We start from the raw sequence: 13,672 nt of genomic DNA, 5'->3' as shown, positions 1-13,672 counted from the left end.
GACCATCTGCCAACTAGTGCAAACCATCACAAGATTCATGAATGATCAAATAAGTAAAATCATCAGATCCATAAAGCACTAGAAAAAAACTACTAACTACTTGGAAGATAGTATTTATAAAGTTTTACCATAGACGTTAATAAAAATCCCCAGTGCCATTTTTGTGTCCCTACCCTGTGTCAGTATCCTAGGTATTTTGCATAAGGCATTTCTTTTAATTAATCTTTCATGATGCTTCACAGTTGGTGTCCCCACTTTGTCTCAGGGTATGATGTCACAGTTGGTGCCAATTCCACACGCTCAGTATTTGCCAGTAGTTAAGAGTGATAAATTTATCTGCAAATATAAAGGGAAGGGGAATTGGATGGCTTTCACCCTGAGAATAAACGCATAGAAATGTTGAGGTGTGTTGTTGTGACTGGTGGTTTGAATCATCTTAATTTTGGACAATGCACGGCTAAAAAAATAATAGTAATACGTATAGTATTTGTTTGGCGGTATTATGTCTTAGTTTCCTATGGCTTCTGTAGCAAATTATAAGAAACTGGGAGGCCTCAAACAATAGAAATGTATTCTCTGACAGCTCTGGAGGCCAGAAGTCTGGAATCAAGGTGTTGGCAGGGCTGTGCTTCCTCCAGGGATCTACAGGAGGAGGGATCCTTGCCTCTTCTAGTGTCTGGTTGTTCCAGGCTTTCCTTGGCTTGTAGCCTAACTTCAATTTCTGCTGCCTTCACATGGCCTCCTTCTGCTTGTCTGTGTCTCCTCTTTTGCTTCTTATGAGGACACTTGTCATTAGATTTAGTGCCCACCCAGATCATCCAGAATGATCTCATCTCAAGATCCTTAACACAATTATGTCTGCAAAGACCCTTTTTCCAAATAGGGTCACTTTCAGAGATTGACAGGGCTGAAACATGGACATGTCTTTCTGAGGTCCACCACTCAACCCCCTCATATTGTATTAGACCCGTAGGGCTCAGCAAAATAACTGACTATATAAACAGACGTTGGCTGCAGTTATTTGTATGAAGAAGCCTAACAATGCTTCAAAGGCTAGACATCAGCCTTTACATTGAATTGATGAAAGAATTAACACGGTACCGATGAGACTAATAATACGTTACAATTAATTCTATCTTGCAAAGTGGAATACAGCCATATTAGCAGACTGATAAATCCTGATCATCAGACCTGACAGTCTGCTATTTAATAAACTAATGCTCCTACAGAACGTATTGGTAAAATGCTTCATCTTAATAAAAATACTGTAAAATCCTGTGCAGATAAAAAATAAAACATATTATAATTGTGGCAGAACAGAGAAACCAGTGTTAACAGGGAACCTGAGGGACATCAAGGTAAAGGCAGTTGTCCTGGCAGCTGGGTTGCTATTGAGATCAATACTTGGCTATCTTCAGGAATCTTCTGGTTGTACTGATAAAACAGAAGGATGTTTCTGGTCACAGAGGTAGTGCGTCGCAGTATGAAGAATAGAATCTTTGGACCCAGAGACATGTGCTTTTAAATCTTGCCTCTACCATTTGCTCTGCGATCTTGGGTAGCTTCATTTGAATTTAAAATAATGTATTTGATAATATACTTTTGTATGATATGGAATATATGTAGCACCTTTAATCAATAAGGATGATTTTTGATACTTTTTAAACAGTGCGAAGTATATCAGGCATACAAAAGAGTATAGATAATATATATTTTAAAAATTTTTAAATATTTATTAAGTTCTTGAAAACATTGCATTCTGCTGTTATTATATAAATCCTCTCTCTATACCCCTTAGACTACAGCTGTTAATCATGGTGTTCAAATATTCTATATTTCTACTGATTTTCTGACTGCTTGATCTATTGGTTACTACGAGAAGTATGTTAAAATCTCTCATGGTGGATTTTTAGTTTCTGTTTGTACATATTTCAGTTTTCGCTTCATATATTTTGAAGCTATGTTATCACATGCATACAAATTATTATATCTTCCTGATGAATTGAAACTTATATCAACATATATGGAGCTGCTTTACCTCGCAATGTAAGTACTAGTGTTTTATTTTTTTTATTTTTATTTTTAAAATAAATTTATTTATTCTATTTATTTTTGGCTGCGTTGGGTCTTCATTGCTGCACGTGGGCTTTCTCTAGTTGAGGTGAGCGGGGGTTACTCTTCGTTGAGGTGCGCGGGCTTCTCATTGCGGTGGCTTCTCTCCTTACAGAGCACAGACTCTAGGCACGTGGGCTTCAGTAGTTGTGGCACACAGGCTCAGTAGTTGTGGCTCGTGGGCTCTAGAGCGCAGGCTCAGTAGCTGTGGCACACAGGCTTAGTTGCTCCGCGGCATGTGGGATCTTCCCGGACCAGGGCTCAAACCCGTGTCCCCTGCATTGGCAGGTGCATTCTTAACCACTGCGCCAGCAGAGAAGCCCAGTACTAGTGTTTTAAAAGCTGTTTTATCTGATGTTAATGTGACTGTACCAATCTTTTTGTGTTTGTCTTTATAATTTACATGTGTCTTGTATAAAAAGCATATGGCTGGGTTTGGAGTTTTACCCAGTCATTCTCTTTTTTTATATGCTAAATTCAGTTTATTTGCATTGACTATGTTTACTGATATGCTTATTTCATTTTTTTGTCATAGTTATCATTAAAATTTCTTGATTTCTTTTTATTGGCTTTTTTTTTCACCTCCATGTTCTATTTTTCCTCTTTACTTCTTTGGAAGGTATGTGTACGATTTATATCCTATTAGTAGTTATAGTAGAAAATTTAACATGTATAGTTAACACATCAAATTTAAACATTTTAAAATATAGTAAACAATTTTACCTTCCTTCCTTCCTAGTAATACAAGAACTTTAGAAACCTCAGTTACTCACCATCTAAGTCATAGGCTATATTTTCCAGGATGTGGGGTCTACCTGATTTTTTTTTTTTTTTTGGCCACACCGCACGGCTTGTGGGATCCTAGTTCCCTGACTGGGGACCGAACCCAGGCCCTTGGCAGTGAAAGCGTGGAGTCCTAACCACTGGACCGCCAGGGAATTCCCTACTTGATATTTTTTAATCCCAGTGATAAGACATTATTTTATTATTAAAAAACATGGTTAATGTAGATTTAGATTAACTTTTTTGCTTTTTTTCTTTGCTTATCATTTCCTCTCACATCTCATACCTTTATCCTTAAATTATTACTTATTTCCTGAGGTACATCATTTTTTTTTTTTTTTTTTTTTTTTTGCTGTACGCGGGCCTCTCACTGCTGTGGCCTCTCCCGTTGCGGAGCACAGGCTCCGGACACACAGGCTCCACGGCCATGGCTCGCGGGCCCAGCCGCTCCGCGGCATGTGGGATCTTCCGGGATCGGGGCACGAACCCGTGTCCCCTGCATCGGCAGGCGGACTCTCAACCACTGCGCCACCAGGGAAGCCCGAGGTACATCATTTGAAGTTCCTTTACTGAGGGTCTGTTTTGGTAATAAATGCTTAGATTTCATGTGTCTGCAAATGCATTTATTCCTTCATTCATAGGAGATCATTTAATATAATAGATAATGTATAATAGTGAATTAGAATAGATAATTCTATTTAAAAGTTATTCTTTCCAAGCCCTTTCCATTTTTATCTGACATGTATTATTGCTGTTATATCAGCTCAAAGTAATTGTGCTTCCTTTGAAGTAACCTGTCTTTTTTTTCTGATGACTTTTAGCATCTTTGTCTCTGGTATTCTGTATTTTCCCTATGATCTATCTCAGTGTGAATTTCTTTTTTATTTTGTATGCTTGGAATTCCTCAGTAGGAGGGTATTTTTCATTGTTTCTGGAAAATCTCAGCCATTGTCTCTTCAAATATTGCTTCACCCATATTTCCAGATTATTTACATTGTAAACTATAAGTTGATATAGGTAGGATCTTAAAACCTGCACTTCATACTTCCATCCATTTGCATCTTTGAGCTGTAATTTCTTCAGTTCCATCTTCCTATTTACTCCTTCTCTCTCCAGTGGAATCAACCTGCTGCTTAGTCTATCAATTTGGTTTATAATATTAAGAACTATAGTTTTTATTTTTTCTTCTGTAAGTTCTATTTGGTTACTTTTCAAATCTCCTTGGTTAATTTTGATAATTTCTTTCTCCTTCAACATGCTTTCAGCTTCATCTTTAAAAAAAATTGAGCATACCATGTTAACCTTGCACCTAATAAATCTAATTCCCACTGTCTTTTTATTCTGAGTGTATAGTTTGTTGGTCCTTCTGGCCCTCATTCATTATTTCCTTGTAAACTATTACTGTGATCTTAGATTCCTTGGAAATTATTACAAATCCTGGGTTGGAGGGTCTTTTCCTGGCCTTTTGTTTGTTTGCTATGTTTGTTTCTTATAGGCAGTCAGGGGGCATTACCAACCTGAGACTACTTTAAATTTTTAAAAATTAAAAGACAATTTTTACTGTGGTAAAATACACATAACATAAAATTTACCATCTTCACCATTTTGAAATGTCAAGTTTGGTTGTGTTCAGTACATTCACATTGTTGGGCAACTGATATCTAGAACTCTCTTCATTTGCACAACTGAAATTCTATAGCCATTGACCATCAACTCCCCATCCCCCCACCCCTGGCCCACGGCAACCGCCATTCGATTGTCTGTCTCTACGAATGTGACTACAGGTACCTCATACAAGTGGAATCATACCGTATTTATCTTTTTGTGACTGTTTAAGCATTTGAGGGTTTTAGAACCACACAGGTGCTATGAATTCTGGCCCCTAAACTCAGTAAGTGCAGGTTTGTGGTTATAGATTCTCATGGAAGACTTTTTTCCCAACTGCCTCCCCTCCACCAGAAGACAAGACTGAGGAAGACATATAATCTCCAAAGACTCCTTCTGTGGGCCAGATTTGCACTGAGTCCACCCACATGGGTGTTGTTTTTGGGTGAGAGGAGTACTCCCTTCTTGTGCTGGCAGAGGCTATGTCTCTGATTTATTTCTATTCAGCCCCAGTTTTTTCTCACTTCGTCCTTTAAAACCCCCCAGGCATCAAACAAACAAACAACCCAATTACAAAATGGGCAGAAGACCTAAATAGACATTTTTCCAAAGAAGACATACAGATGGTCATGAAAAGATGCTCAGTATCGTTAATCGTCAGGAAAATGCAAATTAAAACCACAATGAGATGTCACCTCACACCTGTCAGAATGGCCACCATCAAAAAGAACACAAATAACAAATGTTGGTGAGGATGTGGAGAGAAGGGACCCCTTGTACACTGTTGGTGGGAGTGTAAGTTGGTTCAGTCATGTGGAAAACAGTACGGAGTTTTCTCAAAAAACTAAAAATAGAACTAGTATATGACCCAGCAATTTCACTCCTAGATATATATCCAAAAAAGCCAAAAACACTGATTCAAAAAGAGACATGCACCGCAATGTTCACAGCAGCATCATTTACAATTGCCAAGATACGGAAGCAACCTAAGTGCCTGTCAACAGATAAATGGATAAAGAAGATGTGATGTCTATAAGCAATGGAATACTACTCAACCATAAAAAAGAATGAAATTTTGCCATTTGCAACAACATGGATAGATTTGGAGGGTATTATGCTAATGAAATAGACAGAGAAAGACAAATACTGTATGATATCACTTATATGTGGAACCTAAAAAATACAACAAACTAGTGAATATAACAAAAGAGGAAACAGACTCACAGATACAGAGAACAAACTAGTGGTTACCAGTGGGGAGAGGGAGAGGGGAGGGGCAAGATAGCAGAAGGGGATTAAGAGGTACAAACTACTATGTATAAAATAAATAAGCCACAAGGATATATTGTACAACACAGGGAATATAGTCAATATTTTATAATAACTAAAAATGGAATATAAGCTTTGAAAATTGTGAATCACTATGTTGTATACCGGAAACTTACATAATATTGTACATCAATTATACCTCAATAAAAAAAAAAAAACAGGCAAACGGCTGCTCTAGGTCACCCCTTACTCCTTATTTTCTCTGCTCTCTCTTTTGTTTCTGCCCCCTGAACAAGTCCTTTACTTTCCTACCAGCTTAGCCAGGCATTTAAAAATATGATATTTTGTCCCCTTTCATTTTATTCATTATTTTACATGTACTATGTTGGCAAGGTATCCTGTGAACGTTTAGCCTGCCCTACTGCTTGAACTGGCTCATACTAATTCTTAAAGAAGAATCTTTCTAACTCTACTTGTTTATACTTAGACATGTAGGTAAGTGAGAAAATGAGGCCTGGCATTAACAGAATATAACCTTTCATTGAAAATTGTGAAATAAACGTTAACTTCTACAACAGCAGGACTTCCTTGTTCATAACATCAAACTCTACGTGTGTGTGTGTGTGTGTGTGTGTGTATATATGTTTACTCCTTGCTCATAAAATCAAACATGTATAGGTACATAAAATATATATACACATATGTATATGTATTTTCTTTTAAACAATAAAGCTACAGTATCTGAGATTCACTGGCTGCCATTTCAATGCCTCCTTTTAAAATGGCCCAGGATGGAATGGGGAGCTCGAACTGACATCAGACAAACTCAGAGCATCCTAGAAAATCCTGAGACCAATTCTAGAACAGCCACCCATCCTGTCCCTATATTATGGATTATTCAGGGTTCCAGGCCTGAAATACTATACCTAGAAGTATGAACGTTTCAGAGGACAGGCAACTAGGGAAAATGGCTTTGGAAAAAGGAGTGCATTGGGAAAAACAAACCAAATAAAGTAACAGAAAAAAAAAATCAGGGAGGCAGAGGCAGGCAACTTTAGCTTTTTGATGTGAGTGTTCACAGCAAGACAGTTGCCAGGCTGGCGTTTGACTAGGTCAGCCTTTCACAGACTCTCTGAGGTCTGCTGGGCTGCACACACAATCTGACCTGTACTGAAACGGCAAGGACTTCAGCTTCTATAATGGGGACAAATCACAAAAGAACATGTATTTCATGCAACAAAATGCACATACAACACACAAAAAGAAGAGCATCCTGAAAACAAGGCCTCCAGGAAAACAACAAGAATTTTTAGGCTTGAAAGAGAAGGTTCTGAACCCACAGGCTGCTGTGACCGTGGGAAGTAAGGTAAGATGCTGGTCTGTCCTGCAACTCTTTTTAGGACACTGGGCTTTCTAGCCGGACTGCCGCTCAGCCTTGACTACCTGTAAAACTGTTCATTCATCCCCCTAAAGGTAGGATTTCTATCATTTGAGAATACAAAATAAAATATCTCCAGGTGTCCACAATCCATTGATGCAATTAAATTTTTAAGAAGTTTTTCTAATCTTTTTTTTTCTAATTTAATTATTTGGTTGCACTGGCAGGTGGGCTCCTTAGTTGTGCCTCCAGGGCTCCCTTGTTGCGGCATGCGGGCTCCTTAGTTGTGGCTTGTGAACTCTCAGTTGCAGCGTGCATGTGGGGTCTGGTTTCCTGACCAGGGATTGAACCCAGGCCCCCTGCATTGGGAGCATGGAGTCTTATCCACTGCACCACCAGGGAAGTACCAACAATTAAATATTTTTAAAGATATATAAATCTTCGCTAGCATTCATAATAAGGCATTTTACCTTAAAATACATGCACACACACATAAAACAACAACAACGAAACTGCTATATGCCTATCCAAAAGAAGCAGTTGAGACCCTGAGAGGGAAGAGTTAACAAATGGCCAGCACCTTAGGACACCTCTGAACCACACGGTTGTCATGTGACCACTTGTGACCTGCTTCAGGTCATTTGCCTGGAGAGAACAGCCTGACAAGATAAGTCTGCTTCTGTGTCTGGGCCCCTCCCCTAACCATCTGTTCTCTTTAAGAAATACAGGCCTGTGGAAGTGCCTGTGGACTGCGGTGGATGTAACCCGAGGGAACATTGTAGGGGGCTGCCCTTGACAGTTAAAGCCGCCCAAAGTCAACATTTGTCGAAAAATAACACCAGCACTTATGTGTTCCTGTTTGGGCTTTCAATCCACAAAGGCTTTATGCCTTTTAATCACGTATTAAAACTTGACTACCTGTTAAAACTCTAGCCACATTTCCAGGTGGCATATAATCACAGCACTGCCTCTGCCCCTGGTTTGACACAGGGTATATGGGATTGAAGAAGATGACCCATGGAGAGTCTTTTTGCCATCCACCTCCAAGGAATTTTCTCTGCAATGTACTATAGAGTAGCTGTAGGTATTTTTATGACAGCAAAATTCTGTCATCACCAAGGAAAGTTGGGTAAAGCAACATGGCTGGGTACTAACTATTTTCTGATCAAACTCGGAGCCACTGGGACGGCCAAAGACAGGTGCTATGCCTCAATCTTTCTTCTACTTATCGATTTAACAAACCAAAGGGCTTTAATGGAAATCCAGGGCCTAGAGTTTGATTAGAGGCACAATGCTAATTAAGTGCAGGAATATAGCACATCTCTCTCTTTGAAAATTTCTCCCTGTGGAAGGTAGAGGAATTTGACCCAAGGGTTTCTGAAAGAGGAGAAGGCAGATTGCAGTGGATGGGCTCTTTACCCCTGATTATCCAGGCCAAATTCGCCCACCTCCTTAAAGGACACAATTTAGATACATTTTTTTTTCATGCTCTTAATTAGATAAAGTAAGTGAGTGCAAAATCACTTCATTTATTCAACAAATATTTGTGAAGTGCCTAATTACCATATACCTGACACTAGGATGTAGCACGGAACAAGACCCATTTTCTGCCTTCAACATGATTACTTCATTGTAATTATGGTGACTTAACCTTAAGGGTGTCTTTGTAAAGGCACCAAAAAATAATCATCTGGTATCCTTTGAACTGTACAGTTCTAATTCCTGTGAATACTAGTGAATTAATGTGAAACCATCCAAAAACAATTCCAGGCAAGTGTTTGGCAAACTTAAAACGGACCAAAATATTTTTATATATTTACATAGCATGGAGGTACTTAAACAAAAAAAGAACAATTGGAATGTTTTGCACATGAAATGGTTTATAACACTTAGAATCCTCTGCACACAGTGCTGTATTTCTTAACAGTTTATTGTTAGGATTGTGCGTATGCATGCATTATGTGCAAAATGCACAGTATGTGGTGAGAGGGATGAGTATGCCTTGTGGAGTATATACTTTGTACACGTTATATATAGTAAAGACAACTTACTTAGTCATATCAGCTCAGATCCAACTACGGAGTGAGAAATTAAAGACATTAATTCAGGCAACAAAATAGGGGCCTGAGAAGCACATGAGAATTGTTAAGAGAGAATATTTACTAGTACACTGCCCTTTTCTCATTTCCTAATACCCACTGACATTTCTTCTGTTACCCATATGGCATGAGACAGGAAAATATAAGAAAAACTAGATGTTTTTAAACATACCATCATGGCTACTGGTATAGAATTAGGTATGACTGTAGCTAAATTTTACATAAAAATCTACACTACAACCCACAGAATGGGAGAAAATATTTGCAAATGAATCGACAGACAAGGGGTTAATTTACAAAATATACAAACAGCTCATGATCAATATCAAAAAACAACCCAATCAAATATCAAAAAAACCCAATCAAAAAATGGGTGAAAGATCTAAACAGACATTTCTTCAAAGAAGACATACAGGTAGCCAAGAGCCACATGAAAAGATGCTCAACATCACTAATTATTAGAGAAATGCAAATCAAAACTACAATGAGGTATCACCTCACAATGGTCAGAATGGCCATCATCGAAGAAGCTACAAACAATAAATGCTGGAGAGGGTGTGGAGAAAAGGGAACCCTCTTGCACTGTTGGTGGGAATGGAAATTGATACAACCGTTATGCAGAACAGTATGGACGTTCCTTAAAAAACTATAAATAGAGTTGCCATATGATCCAGCAATCCCACTTTTGGGCATATATCCAGAGAAAATCATAATTCGAAAAGATACATGCACTCCAATGTTTGATGCAGCACTATTCACAATAGCCAGGACACAGAAGCAACCTAAATGCCCATCGACAGAAGAATGGATAAAGAAGATCTGGTACATATATACAATGGAATACTACTCAGCCACAGAAAGAATGAAATAATGCCATTTGTCACAACATGGATGGACCTAGAGGTTGTCATACTGAGTGAAGTAAGTCAGACAGAGAAAGACAAATACCATATGATATCACTTCTATGTGGAATCTAAAAAAATGGTACAAATGAACTTATTTACAAAACAGAAACAGAGTCACAGATGTGAAAAACAAACTTGTGGTTACGGGGGCAAGGGGGAGAGGGATAAATTGGGAGATTGGGATTGACATATACACACGACTATATATAAAATGAATAACTAATAAGGACCTACTGTATAGCACAGGGAACTCTACTCAATACTCTGCAATGACCTATATGGGAAAAGAATCTAAAAACGAGTGGATATATGTATATGTATAACTGATTCACTTTGCTGTACGGCAGAAACTAACACAACATTGTAAGTCAATTATACTCCAATAAAAAAATTTTTTTTAAGTCTACATCAGTTTATAGAGAGCACTCAGTGACAAAGAAACACAAACCTTGAACACATTTCAGTGTGATGTCGTGTGGTGACATTGGCCACAGCTACTCTTTCATGAATGCAGTGCCTATTCTATGTCTGCCTGGGACAATGGAGAAAGAGGGAGTGCTGGGGTCACAGTGTCTGATTCTATTTCTGACACCAGCATTTACTTGCTAAGTGACCGTCAGCAAGTCATTTAAGCCTCCAGTCTTTTGCTCATCTGTCAAAAGGCATTAAGAAAAATTATGTTTTAACCCTTAATGTGCTAGGCAAATTTCCCCAATTATCGTTTATCATGGTTTTCCTTTCATTGCAAAACTTATTTTAAAAGAAATAGAAAATCCAGGCAAATACTGGACAAACTGAAATGGAGCAAAACTACTTAATATACCTAAAAGTGCCGAATAAAATGCAATTAAGTTATGCTGGTAATTGGTATGTGTTGAGCATCCTAAATCGCACTCTTTCACAAAGACACTTGGGCGAATCAGCCCAATGTCAAGAGCAAACGAAGGCACTAGTCCTGTATTCTCTCTGATACATTATACCCACCAAAAGCTTCCACAAGTAATTTTTTTCTTCTAGAGACATTTTTCATGACTCTGACACCATTCCCATGAAATGTGACATTATAACAAATAGGATTGCCATGTCTATGAGATTTATCTTCACTCTCCTCAATACCATCATGCCTTGAGCTGTGTATCGCTTACATGAAAAACGCAACCTCTTTTGTGCTCTGTGGTAGCTGGAAAGTTCATATGGTAAAAAGCTCTTCCTAGGGTGGATAAACTGTGAAATCCATTTTAAAATGAGGTTTTAATTACATTTCGCAATTCAGAGCCAACTTCTGGTTTTGGTGTAATTTAAACAAGAGTTTTTTTCTCTTGCAGCCATCTGTTCCTTTTCCTCAAGCCTACACTTATGTCATAATATTGAAAATGTGACGTCATTCCCTCCTATGACATCACTAAACATCTCTGTACGATAAAGACCCAAGAAGGGAACTGAATCACGTGGGAGGAAGATGCCTGTTCAAGTATAGATAATGAGGAATATGTAAAATAAATACATTGCAATCTGAATTATTTTTCTATTGCTTTTCATTCCCAGTTACTCTCTACAGTTGAAAAGACTGTTCCATAAAAGTAATGCTTTATCACAAAAAAATCCTCTAAAAAAGACAAAAGAATCTTTAAAATACCTACGTATATGGGAATAAACTAGTACATTAATGTGAATGCACCATCTGAATTGATGGTTTTGAGTTTGTGTGAAACCAGAGTTCCTGGTAATTTTTTTTTTTTTTTTTTTGCGGTACGCGGGCCTCTCACTGTTGTGGCCTCTCCCGTTGTGGAGCACAGGCTCCGGACGCGCAGGCTCAGCGGCCATGGCTCATGGGCCCAGCCGCTCCGCGGCATGTGGGATCCTCCCGGACTGGGGCACGAACCCATGTCCCCTACATCGGCAGGCGGACTCTCAACCACTGCGCCACCAGGGAAGCCCCCTGGTAAATATTTAATTGAAGTAATAAATTATACTTTCTAGCCATAGATGATGTTTAGGCCGTACATTAAAAACTTACTTCATTCTATTCAGTTTCTATTTTTGACATTAAAAAATAAATTAATTGAAATTCATCAATTAAGAATTTTTCAGATTTTGTAGGTAAGTTGCAACTGTCATTAATAGTATAGAAATATACGTGAATAGTGTCTTAAAATTATATATTAACATTGAATTTATTAGGTTATAGTAATTTATATATTAATTTCTTTTAAACATTGTATTATAACTATTTTAAAAGTTATTTTACGTTGTTACATCAACAATTCTAGGTGAGTTTCATAATTCTTTTAAGTAGTTGTTGAAGAACTCTCATAAAATTATAAAGAATCCCACATGACACTATCTGTACAAATACTCATTGGTTTTAAATTAAGAAATTCAGTGAAGAGGGAGACAGGATTTTTTTGGAGTTCTTTTGTGGTAAACAATTTTTATAATAATCAGTCACTGAAATTAAACATTGTTTTAAATAAATCAGTTATATATAAGCATCTCCTTATTATCGTATTTTTAAGTTAAAAAATTTTTTTAATTACTTGGTCAAGTTCATAAGTTTTGGCACTGAAGATATTCTGTGCTTCTGTATGTGTCAGGCCCTGAGCTAGTCCAGTCTCAAGCTACAGCGACACTCACGGTGCTTACGTTCCAGGTCCTGGAATTCACAGACTGGAGTAGCTGATGAATTCCAACAAAGTCACTGCACAGCATAATGGAAAGTGCACTAGCCTAGGAGTTCCTGGAATTCCTGGGTTCTTGATCACTTAAAAGACCCAAGCTTTAGTTTCTTCATTTCTGCAATCATGTTAATATGCAGCATCAGTATTTCACCAGTTCATTATGAGTTTCAGAACCTGCCCTTTCCATGCTCGTGGTAGCATTTAATGATGCCAACATCTAATGAACTGCCCGTGGCAGGCCCTTGATTCTCCTTCTACACTTCGGTCACTATGGGGACCGTGTCCCACTGCTTACTCTTCCTTCTTGCCCTATTCTGGTCAATGACAGGATTATTCGCCCAGATGTTAGTCTAAAGTCCCCTCCCCTCTGCAGCCCCACACGTTAAAACCTGTCTACCACGCTAAGGTCTCCAAACACAGCCCCTCTGATCTGTTCCTCTGTTGTTCACTTAATTCAGGTCCTCATTGTCACCTGAACGACTGTCATTGTCTCCACACAGGAACTGCTCCCTTAGGTCTGCTCCCTAATCTAGCCTCCAAAATGCCATCAATTGGATCTCTGCAAACACACATCTGATTACATTCCCCCACCCTGATTTACGATCCTTCAGTGGTTCTGTGTCACCTTCAGCACAAAATCCAAACATCTTGGTCATCTGGTCCCCACCCATCTCTCCATCTCATCTCCCACCCTCTCTGGTGCACAGGCAGAATCTGGGCTAAAGCCACACTGCCCGTGACTTTGAGTAACCTGTGCTGAGTGTTCTTACGTGCTTCTCACACAACCTAGTCCGTCTGGTGGAAATACCCTATTCTCTGACCTATTAGGCAGAGTCTTTCTT

General features: G+C 38.5%; 1 protein-coding gene and 1 long non-coding RNA gene across 2 annotated transcripts in view; one reads left to right on the top strand and one right to left on the bottom strand.

The window, feature by feature from the left end:
- Positions 1-13,672, bottom strand: part of LOC309801939 — a 115,053-nt gene that overhangs the window by 61,925 nt on the left and 39,456 nt on the right. The window lies entirely within an intron of this gene.
- Positions 1-13,672, top strand: part of PTER (phosphotriesterase related) — a 64,973-nt gene that overhangs the window by 37,948 nt on the left and 13,353 nt on the right. The window lies entirely within an intron of this gene.

The sequence above is a fragment of the Mesoplodon mirus genome, assembly GCF_964341445.2.
Source record: "Mesoplodon mirus genome assembly, chromosome: 4".
NCBI classification, from domain to species: domain Eukaryota; kingdom Metazoa; phylum Chordata; class Mammalia; order Artiodactyla; family Ziphiidae; genus Mesoplodon; species Mesoplodon mirus.
This window is presented reverse-complemented; position numbering and strand designations above follow the sequence as displayed.